The sequence below is a fragment of the Erpetoichthys calabaricus genome, chromosome 4 (assembly GCF_900747795.2).
Source record: "Erpetoichthys calabaricus chromosome 4, fErpCal1.3, whole genome shotgun sequence".
Classification (NCBI taxonomy): Eukaryota; Metazoa; Chordata; class Cladistia; order Polypteriformes; family Polypteridae; genus Erpetoichthys; species Erpetoichthys calabaricus.
This window is the reverse complement of record NC_041397.2, coordinates 29480582-29496200: the sequence shown is the minus strand read 5'-3', so window position 1 is coordinate 29496200 and position 15619 is coordinate 29480582.

Sequence of the window (15619 nt, the reverse complement as noted above, 5' to 3'; positions counted from 1 at the left end):
TCTGAAGCCTATCCCATCAAGCACTGGGAGACATGGCAGGAACAATTCCTGGACAGGGCGCCAGTCCATCACATGGTGAAAAAACTCGCACACAAACACACACATCAGCGATAATTTAGCAGCACTAATTCATCACACAATTATTTGTGAACTATAGAGAATGTAGTGCATGCCAATTCAAGGAGGGCCACTACCTCTGTCAGTGCTGGAACCTCCATATCTGGTACCAAAAACCATACCAAGGTCAATGTCTGGCTCATATTTGTGTGAAAAACATCAACTTATTCAGTTCCTTGACCAATTCTCAGTTCCTGCTCTCTAGTCCCCTGGGCAGGGCTGTCTTAACGTATGGGCACAATGAGCACTGGCTGGAGGGCCCAGAAGCATAGGGTCCTACAATGTTTTTGATGCCTATGTATGTTTCTGGTTTGCTGTCAAAACAGAGGCCCCCAGTGCACTACTTTGCCTGGGGACCCAAGATGCTGTTAAGGCCACCCTGCCCCTGGGACCATATGCTATCCTCTCTCGGCCTGGAGGCATGTCTTGTTTTCATAAGGAGGGCCATGGATTCCTAGCGATGTCTGGGTTGTTTGATCTCTGATCGTCAGGGAAAACACCATGTCACCGTCAGGATGTATCTTACTATGTCTCTGGGTACATAAAGGGTAAACTGTCCACTAGCTGTGATCTGGCCATCTACATCATCCTTGCTGGTTCATTCTTCCATGCTCTTCCTGGTATACTTGCTTGACCAGTCCCCTTCCCTAGATAGATAGATAGATAGATAGATAGATAGATAGATAGATAGATAGATAGATAGATAGATAGATAGATAGATAGATAGATAGATAGATAGATAGATAGATAGATAGATAGATAGATAGATAGATAGATAGATAGATAGTGTGACAGACATTCAGGGACCTTGCCCCATCGGGACACCAGTAGAAAGGAAGGACCGGGAGAAGGGCAATATCTCCCCTGGAACGCAAGAGGACAGCCTCCCTGGATTGCATGGGGGCCTCGGACCTGGGGAGCCCAACCCTGTGGAGCGATGTGGCCACCATCAGGGGGCGCCTGGACAGCTCCAGAACTGGGGTATGCAGCGCTTCCGCCACACCCGGAAGTGCTGCTGGATGTTAATTGGGGAGCACCTGAAGCACTTCTGGGTGCTGTATAAAAGAGGCAGCCTCACTCCACTCGGCGAGAGTCGGGTGGAAGAGGACGGAGTTTGCGAGGGAGGAGTGGAGGCAGAAGAAGAAGCGAGATAAAGAGAACACGGTTGGTGAATTGTGCACTGTTTGCTGTGTCATTGTGTGTTGTATAATAAACGTGTGTGTTTTGGGACTTTTGACCCCTGTGTCTGTCTGTGTCCGGGTACAAGGTTCACAATAGATAGATACTTCATTGATCCAAGAATTAACTATACCAAGTTAAATACGAATATTTAAGTACACTTACTACACAAATAACTAATACTGTACAAATAATGCAATCTTCAGTACATACAATAATGCCAGTGCAGTGAGAATTGTTAAAATAATTCTACTACCGGGTGGCACATAATATCAAAGTCAAAGTGACAGATACTAAAATGACTTACTGTCAAAGTAAAATAAAATAGTGACATGGCTTATGCTGATAGGGTAATAACAAACACAATAAAATAATGAAAAAAAGGGTTATACAATGACCATTTTAATTACCAATTCAAGAAGAAATCATAAATGATGCACAGAGATGGTGATCAGGCTGGGATTCAAAACCCAGTCACCACCAGTAGTTATGACTTACTTTACTACTCCTTGTCTAATTGCTCCCAAAGGAGGAATTCAGGAAAAAATATTTCTAGGAATTTAAGCAGTATTTAGAACCAAATGAGATGTCAAGCCAATTGAAGTTATGGCAGATTCATATTTGGGGTGAAGAAGATAAATATTCCAGTTCAGTAAATGTGTGGCTGATGTGGGCCAACTGGCCACCTGCCATGACAATATTCTCCTTTCCACCCATCCAATAAGTGAACTTGATTATCTAATTTAGGGTTGAGGTGAGCAGTAGAGAGATCACCACAGGATGCAGTCCTAGATAGAATAGCAGTCCATTACAAGGCACACTCAGACACAATCATTCCCAGTCACACGGGGCAATTTAGCATTACCATTCATTCATTCATTCAAAATTAAATATGCAGACATAAAGACAACATTGAAACTCAAAATGGACAGTGACCAGGCCAAGAAGCTGTGTGACAGCAGTGTTAATCACTACAGTACATCACCTTGCTGACCCCGTCTTCTAATATGACAAAGTAACAGCTAGCAGCTGGTATATTCATCTGATGGTGTGATGATATTTCTGCCACCACTGGTGTCAGCCATTTTCAGCTCAGCACAGGCCTTCTGCTTTACTTTATTATAATCTCATTTTTTTAATTAGCACAAAAAGAAGGATAAGCATATTTTCTATGACATTTACAAAACCCAGATTCTATTATAATACCTGACTCTAATTAGGTGGTTATTTATACAGACATGATTGTGAATTTCTAAAGGTCTGCAGCTTTGACTTTCTTGACATTTCTTATGTTCTAGTAGATTTAATTATCCCACTGATCAGACTCCTTCAAGTTATATGTTAACACATTTCTACACTGTTTGATTTAAACTATTCTATCACTGACTTCACTTACAGGTTCCAAGTGTTATTTAACCTTCCTCTTGTATTAGCTTTCTGTTATCATCTCTTATGTTAACGGGTCGGTTTTGACCCGTGTATTAAATCAGCTATAAAATACACTAAAAACAATAAGCTATCATCCAATTTGTTTCTCATCTCTTGGTTACCTTGTTTGGCTTCCTTATCCATGAAAATGTTGGTTTTAATACTTTTGGTGTGGGCCTCTGGGCCTTTTATTGTCAGTATACCCCTTGATTTCAATTTAAAAAAATGGTAAAATGAACCTCAAGAGAATCATATTAATAAATAAAAGGTTCTTGTGTTACCTGACTAATACTGAGGGGTATAGAACACATCTCTTAAATAAATTTGTTTTATTTATTTTTCCATTTTAATATTAATAACTAAAGTGACATCTATGGTGTTACGGGTCAATTTTGACCTATAGATATTTACATCAAGAAAAGGCAAAAAAATATTTTTTTCAGCAATAGAACTTTAATATAAACTGAAAAAAATGAAAAGCAGAACAGGTCATGACACAAAATATATATTTGCATGGTCAAATAAACAAAAACCAATCAAGAAAATCAAACAAATAGAAATCAATTACAAGTCCCAAAACTAATACAAAGCTAAATCAGAGTAAAAACCTCTGTGTGCAAGAACATGCTTGTGTATGTGTGTGTTTAGAGGCATGTGTGGCAAAAAGTGACACTTTTTGAGTGTTCTTTGCAGAGATATTTCTTGCAGTTGAAACACAATACATTTCTCTTTCTGTCCTTACTGCTTGGGCAGACCTGACACCTCTTTCTTTTCGAATCAGGCGGCCTGACTGGGGTTGGGGCTGTTTTGGTTGGTGTTGAGGCAGGGCTGGCTGAGGAGGATGCTGATGCAGATTCTCTCTGTCTTGCTGATGGTGAGGATGGAGTGCTGGGTGAGCTCTGCAGCTGTCTGACAAAGGCTGCAGCGTCTGGGTCTCGGGGCACCTGTTCCCTTCGCCTAATGCGTGGCTTGACAAGGGAATTTCCCAACTCCTCAAGAAACAGTTTCCGCTTGTTTTTTTTGGTTGAGTTCCACCCTTGGTGGATGTGGCTCCACAACACAAATGCATTATATGCAGACACATCAAGGATGTTGTAAAACACAACCATTGGCCATCTTCTGGTCATTCGCTGGCATGTGTATGTGGCTGTCAGCTTGTCCAGGTTGTCCACTCCTCCTTTGTTTTTGTTATAGTCGTGGATAATTGTCGGCTTTTTGTCACTTCCTGATGATACAGCTGCGTCTTTGTGAAGAGTAGACATGAGTATCACATTCCGGTTTCTTTTTGGACAATATGAGACAACAGTGGTGGTGTCTGTAAAAGCAAACTTTGAGGAAAGTGGAGCCCTGCCCTTCACCTGCAAGATTTCAGCAGGCAACTCAGGTTTATTTTTCTTCACTGTTCCCACCATGGTAAGTTTCCTCTTGAGAAGTTCTTGACCGAAGTCATAGCTGGTAAAAAAATTGTCACAAGTGATATTGTGACCCTGCAGTCCAGTGGTCATATCGAGGACCACACATTTTCCTTGGTTTTTCTCAGGGATGCCACTCGCAGCTTTGCCTGTGTAAATCTGTAGATTCCAGGCATAGCTGGTTCTTGCGTCACAGGCTGCCCAGATTTTTATGCCGTATTTCCCTGGCTTACTGGGTATGTATTGCCGGAAGGGGCATTTTCCTCGAAAAGGGACAAGACGTTCATCCACTGTCACCTCTGGCCCTGGGTTGAACATCAGCAGAAGGAGCTGCACCCATCTCTCCCAGACATCCCTGATGGGACCAAGCTTGTCAGATCTCACTCTGGTCTCTCTGTTGTCAAATCTGAGGACTCTTGATATCATTTGAAATGTCTGAAGTGACATTGTTGCCTGGAAAATATTTCTGCCTGTTGATGCGTCCCATAGACTATCAGTGGCCTCATTGCAGGATCTGTACATTCCAGCAAGAAGAAGAACACCAATGAAAGCATCCAGGTATTCCTCATCAATGTCTTTTCACATGTCGCCATGGACTTTTTTTCCTTCAAGGTTCGTCATAGTAATGATGATTCTTTTTAGTGACAATGGCATAAATAGCTCAAAACATGTTTTGATGTCACTGACTCTGGTCAGAGCAAACCTTGTGATTCCAGGGGTCATTTTGATGACATTTGCAGCAGCTGCCCTGCCATGTACATCATGAGGTACTGAGCTCCAAAAGATCTTACCATTTTTGGACTTGAATCTTTCAGCAGGAGCAGCTTCAGCACCAGTGACCTCCTCATCCGACTCATCAGATGTGTCTGTGTCTTCTGGATGATACTCCACATTGTCTTCCTCCTCAGAAACCTGCTCATCTGAATCGCTATGCTGCTCTGTGTCCTCTCCTTCATTTTCACCAAAAAAATGATCCAGAACTTGGCTCACTGTAAATCTTCTTCTCATTTTTGCATGCTGCAAATTGTAAATGTGCACTCTGCAAGTCCAATGGACACTCAAATGAGTGAATTCACCTCACATGTCTGGACATGCCCGTCTTTGTTTGTTTTGTTTTTGTGCAGGTATACTGGAAAGCCACGCAAAATGAGAAAGCTCACATGATTAGGAGAGGAGCTGGTTGTCAGTGTGTCAGCTGACAGTGCACTTAAGATTTCAGTTTTGGCTCTAATTATTGCTTTATCATTATATTATCATAACTGGGTCAAAACCGACCCTAACAACACAAAGGTCATAATTTCAACCAGAGCATTTTATAATTTAGTAAAAATATTTTTTTTTGCTTTATTTTGTTGAAATAGAGGTTTCTGACAAAGTCAAAAAGCCTTGATGCAATAAACAAATTTATGTGATTCTTGTATGCATTTAAAATTTAAAACGGGTTGGTGCAGACCCTAACACAAGAGGAAGGTACTTTAAATTTGTGAGCTTGAAACTGAATAAGAGAAATCCTACAGATGTGGGCAAATTTGTTGGTCCCCTAACAGCTTATTGAAAAGTGCTGTATGCCTCCTGTTAAGTGATTAAATGAAAAGCAATTGTCCCCTGTATACCTGCATGACTTTGATATACAGTACCATCGAGTAAAGCAAAGCAAGTATGACAAGAAATAAAGTATTACCTTATTCTACAAAGATATTCTAAAATAACCTTGGCACATTTGTTGGCACCCCTAGAAAAGAACCTAACTAACTGGAAAAGAGTTGCTCAGTCATTTTCTAACCCACTTAGTCCTGAACAGGTTTGTGGGTGTCTGCTGGAGCCAATCCCAGCTAGCATAGGGCACAAGGCAGGAACAAACCCTGGATAGGGCTCCCGTCCATCGCAGGGCAAACACACACACACACCAAAGGGCCAATTTAGGATCATCAATTCACCTAACCTGCATGTCTTTGGACTGTGGGAGAATAGCAGAGCACTCAGAGGAAACTCACACAGACACTGGGAAAATGTGCAAACTCCATGTTGGGAGGACCCAGGATGCGACTCCTGGACTCCTTACTGCAAGACAGCAGAACTAACACCACTATACCATTTTAGTTTTTCAAACTAGCTGTTTTAAACAGTATCACATCAGTCATTCTGCCTATTTAAATGGAGAAAAGTCGTCACTCTACTGTTTGGTATCATCTTGTGTCTCACAATGAACATGGACCAGAGAAAGCAAAGGAGAGAGTCGTCTGAGGAGATCAGAAAGAAAATTCTAGACAAGCATATTAAAGGCAAAGGCAAGAAGAACATCTCCATCAGTGTGATGCTCCTGTGAAAACAGTTGCAAACATTATTAAGAAGTTTAAGGTCCATGGGACTGTAGTCATCCTCCCTTGATGCAGCCACAAGAGGAAAACCGACCCCAGAATGGGCATAAAGATAGTGAGAATTGTAAACAAAAAACCAAAAGAGATACAAGCTGAACTCCTAGGTCAAGGTCTGTCAGTGTCTGATCGCATCATAGGTGGGCTCAATGGAAGACGACTCAGGTGGATAGATAGATAGATAGATAGATAGATAGATAGATAGATAGATAGATAGATAGATAGATAGATAGATAGATAGATAGATAGATAGATAGATAGATAGATAGATAGATAGATAGATAGATAGATAGATAGATACTTTATTAATCCCAAGGGGAAATTCACTGCTGAAATTCACTGAAAAATGCATATTGACAAGTATCTACGTTTCTGAGAGAATATCCTTTGGACAGATGAGACAAAACTGGAGCTTTTTGGCAAGTTACATCAACTCTATCCCACAGACAAAAAAATAAAAAGCTTTCAAAGAAAAGAACACCATATCTACTACACGTGAAACAAGGAGGAGGCTTGGGTATGATATAGGCCTGCCTTGCTGCATCTGGCATGGGGTGCCTTGAGTCTGTGGTGGAAACAGCAAAGTGTCAAGACTCTCAAACATTCTGGAGAGAAACAGAATCAGAAAGCTCTGTCTCAGTCACAGGTCATGGATCATCCAACAGGATAAGGAGCCAAAACACACAACTAAAAGCCCCCAAGAATGGCTAAGAACAAAACATTTAACTATTCTGAAATGGCCTTCTGGGCCATCTTCGTCCTCTTCAGGAAGTGTCTGCGCCCTACTCTCCCGGCTCTTCCAACTTTAGGCTCGCCCTTTTGAACACTCGCTCCATCACTAACAAGACATCACTGATTAATGAGCTCATCTCCCAGAAGCAAGTGGACATGTTTCTTCTTACAGAAACTTGGCAACAACCTGGTGACTATTTACAATAAAACTTGCTGTCCCCACCAGGCTATAGCCACATATCTAAACCCAGGTTAACAGGAAAAGGGGGTGGCCTGGCTGTGGTTTATAGATCTACCTTGACAATGAAGGAACTCTACTTTTTTGAAGTCACATCTTTTGAATATATTGCTGTTGTTTCCTCTCCTCCTGTACTACTGTTGTTAGTTTATCGCCCTCCCAAATCTGTGGTGAACTTTCTGTCTGAATTTAATGAACTTCTCACTGTAATCTCATCTCTTTGTCCTGCTGTAATTTTACTTGGTGATTTTAATATTCATGTTGATACCAACTGCTCTCTTACAGCTGAATTCATCTCAACTTTGGATTGTTTTGACTTGACACAGCATGTGGATTTCCCCACTCATACTCAGGGTCATATTCTTGACTTGCTTTGTTCAAATGGCTTGAATAATGTCTCTGTCTCAGGTTCACTCTCTGGTATTTCTGATCATAAGATTATTGAATGTAACTTTAGCATTATTACCACTACATCTGTGAAGAAAAAGTCTATTAATTCTGATTTGTTTGCTACTCCCCTTCTGTCTTCGTCTCTATCTGAATTGCATAGTTTTCCCTCTCCTGAAAACATGGCTTTCCTTTATAACAGCTGTGTTTCCCAATTGTTAGATAACTTTGCTCCCTTAAGGACTTGGCATGTTCCAGCCACCCGCTCCTGTCCCTGGTACACCGATGAGCTCAGAGCTATGAAACCCACTAGCCAGCATCTTGAACAGCTTAGAAAACAGGCCTCATAGTTCATTCACAGCTTTACACTGAGCACATACTTAAATAAAGGGATGCCCTTAACACTGCTCGCTCCAACTATTATTCCTTTCTCATAAATGGTGCTAAGACTAGGCCTAGAACTCTTTTTACAGCAGTTAATAAACTCCTCCAACCCCCTCCCCTAGCATACCCCAATACAGCTGAACTGTGTCAGGCTTTCTTACATTTCTTTGATACCAAAATTGATCAAATCTATCACAGTTTCCCCTCCACACCACAGTCACTCACTCATTCTAATCTGCCATCTCCATCATCAAGACTCGCTTGTTTCTCGCCTGTTGACTCTCTTGCCATCTCTGAACTTATTAATAAGTCTAATGCCTCCTCCTGTCTGCTTGATCCTGCCCCCACTTCTCTGCTAAAGACATGCTCATCCATAATTAGTATTCTTATTGCCTCATTGGTAAATGTATGTTTCATTTCAGGTTCTGTCCCTACTGCCCTCAAAACTGCTGCAGTTACCCCAATCCTTAAAAAACCTGACCTGGATCCTTCCTTTCTCTCCAGTTAGATAGATAGATAGATAGATAGATAGATAGATAGATAGATAGATAGATAGATAGATAGATAGATAGATAGATAGATAGATAGATAGATAGATAGATAGATAGATAGATAGATAGATAGATAGATAGATAGATACTTTATTAATCCCAGGGGGAAATTCACATACTCCAGCAGCAAAAAATATTAAATTAAAGAGTAATAAAAAATGCAGGTAAAAAACAGACAACAACTTGAATAATGTTCAATGTTTACCCCCTCTGGTGGAATTGAAGAGTCGCATAGTTTGGGGGAGGAATGATCTTCTCAGTCTGTCAGTGGAGCAGGACAGTGACAGCAGTCTGTCGCTGAAACTGCTCCTCTGTCTGGAGATGACACTGTTTAATGGATGTAGTGGATTCTCCATAATTGATAGGAGCCTGCTGAGTGCCCGTTGCTCTGCTACGGATGTCAAACCATCCAGCTCTATGCCAACAATAGAGCCTGCCTTCCTCACCAGTTTGTCCAGGCGTGAGGCATCCTTCTTCTTAATGCTGCCTCCCCAGCACACCACTGCGTAGAAGATGGCACTCGCCACAACCATCTGATAGAACATCTGCAGCATCTTACTGCAGATGTTGAAGGATGCCAGTCTTCTAAGGAAGTACAGGCGGCTCTGTCCTTTCTTGCATAGAGAATCAGTATTGGCAGTCCAGTCCAATTTATCGTCCAGCTGCACTCCCAGGTATTTATATTTAAGTTACAGACCTATCTCTAATCTCCCTATCTCTGCTACACAACTCCATGCTTTTCTTCTAGATAATACACTCTATGAGCCTTTTCAGTCTGACTTTCATACACAGCACAGCACTGAGACAGCTCTTCTCCATGTAGTCAATAATCTTCTCTGGCATGCAGATTGCGGTTCCCTTAATATTCTCCTCCTTCTTGACTAAAGTTAACCATGAAATCCTCCTGTCACATCTCTCTGCTATAGGCATCTCTGGCTTAGCCCTTCAATTGCTCACATCATATCTTTCTAATAGGCAACAGTTTGTCACACTCGGCCGATATAAATCCTCCACCTCACCTGTGTTACATGGTGTCCCTCAGGGTTCAGTCTTTGGACCATTACTTTTTCTACTTTATATCCTTTCTTTGGGTCAGATTATTTGCAGACATGGCCTTAACTTCCACTATTATGCAGATGATATACAGTTATATCTTAGTACAGACTCCCCTACAGATTCACCTCCAAGCACATTCACAGAATGCATCACTGATCTTAAGCTATGGATGGAAAATAACTTTTTCAAACTAAATGCCAATAAAACTGAAGTGTTACTGGTAGGTCCAAAATCCCAACTTTCTAAGGCATCCAATTTCTCTATTTCTGTTGATGGTACACTTGTCAAACCTGCTCCTGTTGTCAGAAATCTTGTTGTTTTGTTTGATTCATCACTTAACTTTGAGCTACACATTAGGTCTCTTTCCAAAATTTCATTCTATCATCTCTGTAACATTGCCCGCCTCCGTCCATTTCTGTCCTTTAATGATGTTCAAACTCTGGTTCATTGTTTCATAAAGTCTTGTATTAATTACTATAATTCCCTCTTCATTGGCCTCTATACAAAAACTACAGTATATTCAGATAGATAGATAGATAGATAGATAGATAGATAGATAGATAGATAGATAGATAGATAGATAGATAGATAGATAGATAGATAGATAGATAGATAGATAGATACTTTATTAATCCCAAGGGGAAATTCACATACTCCAGCAGCAGCATACTGATAAAAGCAATATTAAATTAAAAAGTGATAAAAATGCAGGTGTGAAAGACAGTAACTTAGTATAATGTTAATGTTTACCCCCCCAAGTGAAATTAAAGAGTTGCATAGTGTTGGGGAGGAATGATCTCCTCAGTCTGTCAGTGGAGCAGGACATTGACAGCAGTCTGTTGCTGAAGCTGCTTCACTCATGGAGTGGATTCTCCATAATTGATAGGAGCCTGCTCAGTGCCGGTCGCTCTGCCATGGATTGCAAACTGTCCAGCTCCGTGCCAACAATAGAGCCTGCTTTCCTCACCAGTTTGTCCAGGCGTGAGGCTTCCTTCTTCTTAATGCTGCCTCCCCAGCACACCACTGCGTAGAAGAGGGTGCTCGCCACCACCGTCTGATAGAACATCTGCAGCATCTTATTGCAGATGTTGAAAGATGCCCATCTTCTAAGGAAGTATAGTCAGCTCTGTCCTTTCTTGCACAGAGCATCAGTATTGGCAGTCCAGTCCAATTTATCATCCAGCTGCACTCCCAGCTATTTATAGATCTGCACCCTCCGCGCACAGTCACCTCTGATGATCACGGGGTCCATGAGGGGTCTGGGCCTCCTAAAATCCACCACCAGCTCCTTGGTTTTGCTGGTGTTCAGGTGTAGGTGGTTTGAGTTGCACCATTTAACAAAGTCCTTGATTAGGTCCCTATACTCCTCCTCCTGCAGTCCACAATAGCAGTGTCGCCAGCGAACTTTTGCACGTGGCAGGACTCTGAGTTGTATTGGAAGTCCGATGTATATAGTCTGAACAAGACCGGAGAAAGTACAGTCCCCTGCGGTGCTCCTGTGTTGCTGACCACAATGTCATACCTGCAGTCCCGAGATGCACATACTGAGGTCTGTCTGTAAGATAGTCCACGATCCATGCCACCAGCTTGTCCCTAAGGAGCAGAGGTTGGATTGTGTTGAAGGTGCTAGAGAAGTCTAGAAACATAATTCTTACAGCACCACTGCCTCTGTCCAAGTGGGAGAGGGATCGGTGTAGAAAGTAGATGATGGCAGACCATAATACATTTTTCCACATGGTTGTGGAAGTGCAAAGTTTAGCCGGGCTTGGATGTTTATCTTTGTGAGAAAAGGCTTTTGCCTTGCTACTCTACCCCACAACCCAGATGTATGAAGAATACGACTGATTGTTGTCATATGCAGGGAAAAATCAGTTCCTGCCAGGAAATCCTGCGGCTCCTTTAATGATGCTATAGGCCTCTTGGTGGCCTCCCTAACCAGTTTTCTCCTTGACTTCCCATCAGTCTTAGAGAGACGTCCTGATCTTGGTAGAGTCACTGTTGAGCCACATTTTCTCCACTTGTTGATGACTGTCTTCACTGTGCTCCGTGGGATGTTTAATGCTTTGGATACTTTTTTGTACCCCTGTCCTGACTGATATGTTTCGATGATGAGATCCAGTTCATGTTTTAAAAGCTCTCTGCAGACCATGGCTTTAGGAGTATGTTGAAGCCAAGGGGATATCAGAATAATCCAATAGGAACAGGTAAACTTTATCTGAGCTCAATCAGAGCCACTGGAATTGACGTCACGTGTATGCTAACTACCATTTGAGATAAGACTTGTGATTGGTTGATTCTGAATGCAGCCTCATTCTTGATTATGACAGGGTCTGCGCACTAATACTACCAGGTCTGTGTAGGATTTCTGTCACTGTATGGTTTATGATTTGTTTGCACCTTCTTTGTACAGATTACAATTTTGCAATAAAGGCAGAATAAGTTCTAACAGGATTTATTTTGGTTTCATTTTTTTATTACACAAAACCTGCCATTTTGGCGGGGGTGTATAGACCTTTTATATCTACTGTAATACCTTAAAATAAAAGATGTGATGATATTTAAAATGAGACTCCTAGTATCACAGTATACAGAGGATTCAGAAAGTATTCAGACTCCGCACACTTTGCCGTTTTTAATTTAACGGATAAATTTGTCTGGTTTCATTTGTTTATTACTCAAAATCTTTCACAAAATTATGATATAAAAAATTAGGCAGTGGTGTGTAACCTTTTGATATCCAATGTAGAATTCATATAATTTGTTATGTAACCTGCTTAAAAGCAGCTCATCAAGCACAATTACAGAGCTGCAAATGCTTTTGGTACTTGAATGTTTGTATTTAGGCATGCAGTACTTTAAAGCTTATGCTGTCAAGAGTCTCCTGTATTGGTTTGATGACTTTTTAAACTATATGCAGCACTCAGAGAAACATTTACAATGTTAAAATGCAGATTATCCACATAAAAATCACTCTAATGCCTTCTACTGTATTTAGTCAACATTGCACACTTTACATATTTTTTGCTAACTATACTTTTCATTAATCTGTAGAACTGGCTGCTATTTCAGTTATTATTAATAATATAATTCACATTATTATTATGAATGGCACACTTCTGTAGTGGTGAGTGTTGGTTTAGACAGCCAGCATCGTAGTTTTGGTCACTGTCTATGGCGGTTATGCATGTTCTCCAGCTTTCCTGTTAGTTTCCAAAGAAGTTCACTGGTGTTTGTGAATTGATGCAAGGTGGGTGTACGTGTGAGAGTGAACGCTGCTATGGATGGTTGCTCTATCCAGGGCTGCACTACCTCCTGCTTTCATCCAAATGCTGCCAGGACAGGCTGCATCTTCAACTCTGAAATGGTCTAAATGAGGTTATGCATGTTATGGTATTATTATTTAGAAGAAGACTTTACCCAAAGCAACTTAACAATACATTAAATTTGCAGTACATCTGAGTGATTAGAAAGCATCACGTTAAAAAGCAATATGGAACAAATTTTAAAGCAGATCCAGAGAAAGGTACTATGTACCAAGTCTAGAGGAAAACTAGGACTCTTGCACAACTAAAGCTGTGTGACAGCAGATTGGATCACGGTGGCTACAGAAATACTAGGATAGCAGAAGGGCTGAAAGCTTAAGCAATTTAACAATATTTTGTAAAATGCAATGCATGCATATCAATAGATTGGAAGAAATGTGGATGGCCATTGAAACTTGTTCCACTTTTTGTAAGTGACATTTCATAATCTTCTTGTAGGATTGTGTGATGAAACTAAAGATTGTCAGTATTCATGCAGACAAATGACGGTCTGGAGAATCATTCTGGACTGGATCTCAGCTGCAGCTCGAAGTATTACTATCCGCTACCTGGCCCGGACACTTCTCACCAACTACGGAAAAACCTAGTGTGTCATATCTTTCAAGTTTTTGGCAAATTGAGAAAATGTTACGCCTATAATTAATGATCTCTAGATTTAATTTTTCCTGAGCGTCACATTCACAATATTGTTTTTTCGTGAATCAACAACACCTGCCATTTAAATCATGCAGTCACAACATTTAAATCACGTGATTGTAATCCGATGTTTTCATTGGTAGGTGGTCTTTTCTCTTTGGTCATCGGAGTTACTAGATTTTTGGCCTGCAGTATATAAAATACTCTGTACATACCAGCTTCTTCCATCATACTATGGCCGGAATTAAGACATATTTAGCCAACAGTTTATCTATGCAGGTGAGGGGACGCTGGCGCACGCATTTTGTTGCCGCTCCTCCCTGTTAACAACACTATTCGCAAAATTCGTCTTAATTCTACACTTTCTTACACTTGTTTTATTTCTTTTATTGTACGTATAGTTCGTGGATACAGCTGACTCGAATTGTATGGATTTGGCTTAATATTTACAGATTTTATGGACTCTACTTTGACTGGGAACAGCTGAGTCTGTGGATCACGGGACGAGAACCTACGAACATTTCTTTGTACCTGGCAATCTAGGACCTCGGGATGATCTGTCTCCGTGATTATATTATATTTGCTATGCTGATCTGCTCCCATTTCATCTTACAGTACTCTACGACTGGGAACTGATCTGATGTTCATACTAACCTGGCTTATGGCTCCGGGGCGATCATGCCTGAAATTACCAAGCGTTACTCCTTGTGGCTGTGCATTGGAACCTCCAAATCCTGCTACCTCCTGCTATGCTTTCTGCTGCTTGCTATCGCTGCTCATCTATGCTACCACAGCCGCCTGTCCTACCAGTTCCGCTGTGCTGTGCTGCTTCTCCACTGCTATTCAGATAAGTATTGCCCAGTGTCATGCTAAAATACTCTCATGACAAACTCCTTCTTATTAAACAGTTTGTCCAGAGCAAATGGTCTGACTGGAACATCCTAAAGGATGCCGGTATTTTGCAGCGCCTGAAATATATACATTGCGGGTCAGGTCGCCACCACCGCCGGGATGCAAATGAAAAGACCACCGGCAGCATTTGCTCAGGAATACGCCGTCCTTCTCATGGCCCTGGAGATAGAAGTGTCAGTGTACCAAATTTGCATTATGTGGAAATAAACCCTGATTGCGGCTCTGTGCAAAAAGAAGCCTCATTAACTAATATTGCATTGTTTAAATCGAGATCTCTTAATGGCAAAGCATTGGTGCTGTCAGAACTCATCACTGACACCAAACTTGATATTCTGTGTCTAACGGAGACTTGGCAAAAACCAAACGAATTTGCGTCTCTCACAGAGGCGACTCCACCTGGTTTCACTTTCCACACAGAGCCTCGCAGCTCAAGACAAGGCGGTGGGCTCGCAGTAATTGTCAGAGCAGACTTTAACATCAAACGAATCCCAATTAACTGTCCATTGTCTTTTGAGTGCCTGGCTCTTAAACTAATAACGAAATCAGGTCCTGTCTCACTCATTGTTCTTTATCATCCCCCAAAATACAATGCATCCTTCTTATCCGATCTGATTGAACTTTTGACCCACCTAAGCTCTTACTCTCAGAGAATTATCCTTCTTGGTGATTTCAACATCCATATTGACATCCCCACATCTAAACTGAGAAATGAATTCCTATCCTTATTGGACTGTGACACAACATGTTGATTTTCCAACCCACTCTGGCGGTCATATATTGGATCTGATCTGCACTTCTGGACTATCTGTTGCCAACATTTACAGCACTGATTTGGGACTCTCTGACCATAAAGCAGTATTTTTCACTGTTTCACTGCCTTTCCCTCCTC